This window comes from Bos javanicus, chromosome 12 (genome assembly GCF_032452875.1).
Source record: "Bos javanicus breed banteng chromosome 12, ARS-OSU_banteng_1.0, whole genome shotgun sequence".
Lineage (NCBI taxonomy): Eukaryota > Metazoa > Chordata > Mammalia > Artiodactyla > Bovidae > Bos > Bos javanicus.
Window position 1 is genome coordinate 32485551 of NC_083879.1, and position 7638 is coordinate 32493188.

Consider the following 7638-nt stretch of genomic DNA (forward strand, 5'->3'; position numbering starts at 1 on the left):
CCCAAATCACTGCAGATGATGACTGCAACTATGAAATTAAAAGACGTTTGCTCCTTGGAAGAAAAGCTATGACAAACCAAGACAGCATATTAAAAAGCAGAGACATTACTTTGCCAACAAAGGTCTGTCTAGTTAAAGCTACAGTTTTTCCAGTAGTCAGGTATGGGTGTGAGAGTTGGACTACAAAGAAAGCTGAGCACAGAAGAATTGATGCTTTTGAACTGTGGTGTTGGAGAAGACTCTTGAGAGTCCCTTGGAGTGCAAGGAGATCAAACCAGTTAATCCTACAGGAAATCAACCCTGGAATATGCATTGGAAGGACTGATGCTAAAGTGAAGCTCCAATACTTTGGCCACTTGATGCAAAGAGTCAATTCATTAGAAAATACCTTGATGCTAAGAAAAATTGAGGGCAGGAGGAGAAGGGGATGACAGAGGATGAGATGGTTGGATGGCATCACTGACTCAATGGACAGGAGTTTGAGCAAGCTCTGAGAGAGAGTGAAGGACAGGGAAGCCTGGAGCGCTCCAGTCCATGGGGTCGAAAAGAGTTGGACGTGACTGAGCAACTGAACAACAACAAATGTGCTCAGCTAAAACCTGGGAGAGGAGAATGGATATCCAATTAGTTTCTCTGCCCCAAGTGCCCTCTGACACCCAGCAAATCTCCCACGTTGACTGCAAACTGTCATGGCGGATGGACCATTCTGCTGTAGGTCCTGCCTTGGTCCAGTGAGCTGAGAACTGGAGAGGGTCTGCAGGCTGGACATTTAGACTGTGAGGCTCCCCTCTCAGGGGTCATGTCCAGGAGCCAAGATGGAAAAAGGAGTCTGGGCAGAACAGACAAATTGAGCAGCTTGTCAACTACAAAAGGCTAATGGATCATCGCAGAGGGTGAGAAACCCTGCAGTGGAAACTCACAGTCCATTTCAGCAGGCAGGCCGTGCAAAATCACCGGCAGTGTCTCCAGCAAGGCACTGGTGTGAACAGAGCTTTTTACTAAAACGAGATTATCCTGGCAGCAGTGTGTGGGCTGACTTGGAATAAGGTGGGATGGAGCAGCCCTTGCATGAGGCCAGACGAGATTGAACTTGACCTTGAGCAGAACTTTAGGAACTATTAAAGATGCAAAGGCACTTAGAGCAACAGGGGGTAGCTGGCAATATAATGGCAAGAGAGGAGTAAGAAAATCTATAAAAAGAATCACAAATTCAAAATCATGCCAGTTTGGGCATGTAGCAGCATTGATTATGATGGGAGTGTCATATACACCACCATATGGAGACACGTATTCATAGCAAGACTGCCATTCTTTTTTTTTTTTTTTTTTTGCCATTCTTTTTCATTATTATTTTAAACTTTTTATTTTGTATCAGGGTATAGCTGATTAACAATGTTGTGACAGTTTCAAGTAGACAGTGAAGGGACTCAACCACACACAGACATGTATCCATTCTCCCACAAACTCCCTTCCCATCCAGGCTGCCACACAACATGAAGCAGAGCTCCCTGTGCTATACAGTAGAACCTTGTTGGTCATCCATTTCAGATATAGCACTGTGTACATGTCCATCCCAAACTCCTTAACTATCCTTCCCACTGGCAGCCATAAGTTCATTCTCTAAGTCTTCGAGTCTCTTTCTATTTTGTACATTCATTTGTATCAGTTCTTTTTAGATCCCACATATAAGAGAGGTCATACCATATTTCTCCTCCTCTGACTTCACTCTGTATGACCATCTCTAGGTCCATCCACGTTGCTGCAAATGGCATTATTTCATCCTTTTTTAATGGCTGAGGATACTCCCATTCTTGAGAACAATATTCATTATACCATGTGTCAGAAAGCAGTAAAGTCTATAATCGATTCTATAAAACACTTTTATTCAAAATGTTAGGAAGTTTTGTGTTCACTTGAGAGGTACGCTTAGGTATCTGGAAGATTAACATCTCTTATACAAAGAATTTCATTTCCAAAATAATAATTAAATGAGTCCTCACCAAACTGGAAATCGTTATGCTGTCAAATATATGCATTTGTTGTTGTTGTTGTTGTTCAGTCGCTTAGTTGTGTCTGACTCTTTGCAGGCTCATGGACTGCAGCATGCCTGCATTCCCTATCCTTTACCATCTCCTGAAGCTTGCTCAAACTCATGTCCATCGAGTCAGTGATGCCATCCAACCATCTCATCTTCTCATCCCTTCTCTTCCTACCTTCTATCTTTCCCAGCATCAGGGTCTTTTCCAATGAGTCAGCTCTTTGCATCAGATGGCCAAAGTATTGGAGCTTCATCTTTAGCATCAGTCCTTCCAATGCATATTCCAGGGTTGATTTCCTTTAGAATTAACTGGTTTGGTCTCCTTGCAGTCCAAGGGACTCTCATGAGTCTTCTCTAGCACCACAGTTTGAAAGCATCAGTTCTTCAGTGCTCTGCCTTCTTTCTGGTCCAACTCTCACATAAGTATACAACTACTGGAAAAACCATAGCTTTGACAATATGGACCTTTGTTGGTAAAGTAATGTCTCTGCTTTTTAATATGCTGTCTAGTTTGGTCATAGCTTTTCTTCCAAGGAGCAAGTGTCTTTTAATTTCATGGCTGCATTTACAGGACAGCAGTTGGATGTACAGGTCACATTTACCCTGCTCAACATACAATAGAAAGCACAGCTCTATAGACCCAAGCTCAGCATTTTAAAACTCCAGCTAAATAAATGTATGAAACCCATTCCAAGAGAGTCCAGCCTCTTACATATGGTAGAAATGCAGCTAAATAATACACAAGGCCTTGTGTGATACAGGACATTCAATGTCAGCCCTGGGTAATCATACCTATTGAACAGTGTGGGTTTCCCATTGAGAAGCTAGAGTTTACATGACTCTCCTTTGAAAGACTAATTTCCACAACATTTCCATCCTTGAATAGAAAACATGGACTAACAGAATGACAGGAACATAGAGTGCATGTACAGAAATCTGTGGCCATCTCTTTTGCTAACAAAGAGATACAATGAACAATACCATGCTCTAAATTTAAAGAAATACACATATGAAAAGATAAGGGGAGGTGTCTTTGGTAATTTTGAATAAAAACTTGGAAAACTATCCTAGAATGGCTGAAAGCAAAATACAAAGAAAGTTCTAGAAATCTGAGCCTCTGTATCTGACTGCCAAAGTGGTCCCCCATTTCCAATAGAGATTTTTTTTTTTTTAAACATCCCTCACAGATTATTTTTGACTCAGCCAAGCAGGGAGTCTATTTTAAAGCTCCCAATTTGAAAGTCATGGAAGCTTTATAAAGTTCTCCACCTGCATCTCTTTTTAGGAACAGGCCATTATCCTCTAAAAGGATGAAAACCTCTAGCATATAAAAACTTTGTTAAGCTGTCACTATCAATAGGATAAAAAAAAAAATAACAGTTGACAAAGAAGAAACAAATTGCATCTTCGAATCAGTTTTCTTAAAGCTGTTGTTAAAAGCTATAACCTCCAACGTTAACTAAATTTAAACCCCCTCTGACCTTCGTTGTGGCCCTTAACCTTTTCTTTCTTCTGCTTCCTGTGGCCGCTGCAGAAAACTGGCACAGGCCTTGGAAAAGCGTTCTCTGCAGCACACAAAGGCCCAGCTTTCCTGCTCCCCCGCCAGGAGGCCCCAGATCAACCGAGGGGTCAGCACCTGTGCAGAGAAGCAGGTGACAGTGGCCTAGAGCAAGCTGTAAGAGTGTCTGCCCTTCAAAGATCGCGCTGCAGCATCAGGCATTCAAGCCACTAAAGTTCAGGTTTTCTTTGTGAACACAGACTTTAAACAAATTCATCTATTGCTGTTCAACTGACTGTAAAATTGGTAGTTTTACTGTTGCAAAAAAAGAAAGAAAAGAAGAAAAACTGAAAGCTTTCATTTCCACTTTGCTAAGGTCATGGATACATCCCAGGCTGCCAGCAAATCACCCTTTAAAATCTTTGCAACTGAACAACTTGCAGGGGAGAAAGCAGCCAATGACAGAAACGCACAGTGGGACTGTACGTGTTCCTCCCTGCAGTGAACAGATCAAACTCCGCAGCCGAGGACTCTCCAAGATGGAATGATCCATTTTTAATTCCATGTCCCTCAAAGATGGGAAGTGGCAGGAGCACAAGTTTGTTTCACCACTAACATTATATTTGCTGTTAGCCCTGACTTCTTTAAGCAGCCTTGTAACTAGAAGATCTCATGTGAGTGTTTAAACACATTAGTGGATTTTATCACAGAGAATACTCATGACTTGGTCCTGCTTTAGGCTGACTTCACAGTACAAGACAACGCACGTTTCTTAAGGTTTTCTGCACCAGCTCTTCGTGTTTCTACACGACGTCTCATGATGGTAACAGAAATTATTTTCATCAAGTATTTCAAAATGACCAAAGTTAACTGACTCACTCCTGAATGGAACATCTTTGAAATGGAAGCATATGGCCCTGTTGTTTCTCCAAAGGAGAATTTTGAACTGATTTTCTGCTTTATTTGGTTGCATAACAGGCTTTCTCACAGACAATTAAAGGACCTTTCATATATAAACATGTTTTACTTAGCAGACCTGTTGTTGAGTCCGACTCTGTTGTTGAGTCATGTCTGACTCTGCAACCTCATAGACGCCATGCATGCCAGGCTTCCCTGTCCTTCACCATCTTCCAGAGCTTGCTCAAACTCATGTCCATTGAGTCGGTAATGCCATCCAACCATCTTGTCCATGTATTGGCAGACATGAGAACTTTTAAAAAAATATTCATCACGATTTCATTCGACAAATTTGTTTTGGTCATTCCCAACCACTGTCATGTTTCAATTATTGGTGTTATCACTTTTTTCCCTTGACCACATCACACAGCTGTGGAATCTTAGTTCCTGGACCAGGGATCGAGCCAGTGCCCTCTGCAGTGAAAGTGCAGAGTCTTAATCACTGGATCGCCAGGGAAGTCCGGTGCCATCACTTCCAATAAGAGAAACGATTAATCTGGAATATAATGTTATGGGAAACTTTTCACGTGGTAAAGAAATTTATTCTGAATCTAATAATAGTTTAAGAGTATGTGAAAGGTTTTGACGTAGATGTGGTCACCAGATGGTGCAGCTCTTCTGAGGAACCAGCAGAAGTAGCTGCCGGATGGATTTAGGTTCGTAAAGGAGGAGTCCCTGAGCCCCTTAAAACACTGAGATGAGCTCCTGACGGAGGGCTGGGTCTCCTTGCCTGGGTTTTGGTGCTCTGTTTTTTAAGTGTCTAGCTGATTACATGTTCAGAATGGATTCATCGCAGTCCTGCCTGGGGATAATGGTAGAGATGTCATAAGAAGGCTTCCAGCTTTCAGGTGTTAAGAGCTGAGGTTTTGAAGTCACACTTTGTCAGCCAGTCCCGAGCATGCCGTGCTTTCTCTGCCCCTTTCCACAAGTTTGTAAACACATGCTCAAGAGAGCAGAGCACGGCTCTTCTCCGTTACTAAATGGCTCTGAGATGAGACAGTGGCTGCCATTCAAGTCAACACTCTCCCTGGACTCAGTCTGCACTGTACAGGTTCTTGTACGTAATAGACTCCCGTTCTTTTGTTTTAGCAAAACGGTTCTGATGGGAGTTTACAATCTAATGAATGGTGGAAAGAGGGTATATAAACTACCTACAATCCATTAATAGCTACTTGTTGAAGAATAGGCTGAGTATTTGACCCCAGACCAGCTTTGCCACATCCACATAACTTCAAACTAAACACAGGACTATTATCAGACTAGCTTCTTAATTTGTTGCAGTCACTGGGGCATCATGAAGATACAGCTTACAGTTAATAACTTTTGATGAAATCACAGAGTAAAGACTCCTGAACCTCAACGACCGGGGCTAAGCAACTGTCTCCCACGCCTCCCTCTGCATCACGGGGGAAGAGAGCGGACTCCGAAAGCTAACAGGCAAGGAGAGGGACAGAATTGTTTCCTTTAATCCTTCCTCAGGGCAAAAACACCAATATCTGCAGTATGTGAGGAAATGTGCCATTCAGGGACCAACCAGGAAATAACGTGGAAATTACGCTGTGGTGGAAAATGTAGGAATTTTAGTCACCAGGATGTGAGTCATATTATGGAGTTACAATTTTACATTCTGGGTTTTGTAGGGTTTTTTTGGTGAATTATAGGTAGAGACAATAACATTTGGGAAAGCTCTCTATACTGAGAACCCTCTTCCATGCACATATCAAATCAGACAGCTTCCAAGGGCTTTGTGGCCTAGTCACATGACATGCCCAAACCAAGGAGGGAGCCTTAGCAGGCAGAGGCCATAAATACAGGGAGGGGTCCTGAAAAAGCCAGCTGCCCGCTCTACTTTCGTTAGTCAAGGGTCTTTAAAGTTGGCCCCCAGTGGGGCTGAGTCCAAAACTCTCAATGGTTCTTTGAAAGCTGTCTGGTCCCATTTCAGCTGAGGTCAAAGCAGAGTTCAGAAGAGATAAAAAGAGCCTGTTTCTCTCTCTGAGGGCATGTCTGTGACACCCACCCTTTCTGCTCATCTCCTTCCAGGAGCACTAACGTCTGTCTCTTGAAGTTGAGACACCTGACGCCGGCAATCTAGAAAACTCCTCAAAGCATCCACTCTGGCTACACGTACTTCAGAGGGGCTGCAAAAGGGGTGCTGACAGGAAGCTCCAGTTACTGATGACGACTTGGTCATAATCTCACCAAACTGTTAAGTCCTGAGTTTGGGTATTAAACTCTTCATTCAGTTCCACACATTTCACTTAGTATCTTCACAGACTTGAACCCCACTGCTTCACTCTTTTCATAAGAGACATTCAGCATTGAGAACACCAACTCTTGCACTGGGCTGCCTGAGTGGATTTTTTTTTTTTTTTTTTGAGTCTATTATCTGCCAGATTTTGGGCAAACCATTAATACTTACCTTCTTCAGGCTTCGTTCCACCATTTGTGAAATGGGGTAATCGGCTTTTCCTGAAGATTAGACGACTTGATCCCCATTCCAGTATTCTTGACTGGAAAATCCCATGGATGGAGGAGCCTGGTAGGCTGCAGTCCATGGGGTCGCTAAGAGTCAGACACGACTGAGCGACTTCACTTCCACTTTTCACTTTCGTGCGTTGGAGAAAGAAATGGCAACCCACTCCAGTGTTCTTGCCTGGAGAATCCCAGGGATGGGGGAGCCTGGTGAGCTGCCGTCTATGGGGTCGCACAGAGTCGGACACAACTGAAGCGACTTCACTTCCACTTTTCACTTTCGTGCGTTGGAGAAAGAAATGGCAACCCACTCCAGTGTTCTTGCCTGGAGAATCCCAGGGACGGGGAGCCTGGTGAGCTGCCGTCTATGGGGTTGCACAGAGTCAGACACGACTGAAGCGACTTAGCAGCAGCAGCAGCAGCAGATGACTTGATAGAAGGAAAGCATGGAGCACAGTAGTCAGCACCCACTATTTCCCAAGTTTTGTGCTGGGCACTCCATTCCCAGACTTACACTAAGTAACCACGTTGTTATTAAAGAATATTCCTGGTAACATGAAACTGAAATTTTAACTCTTCAAAAAGGTCAACATGCAAATACTAACCATTAGCCTTTGAGGCAGACAGTTTTTCCTGGGTTTACCACTTCATTGTTCATATTCACCTTCTGGGC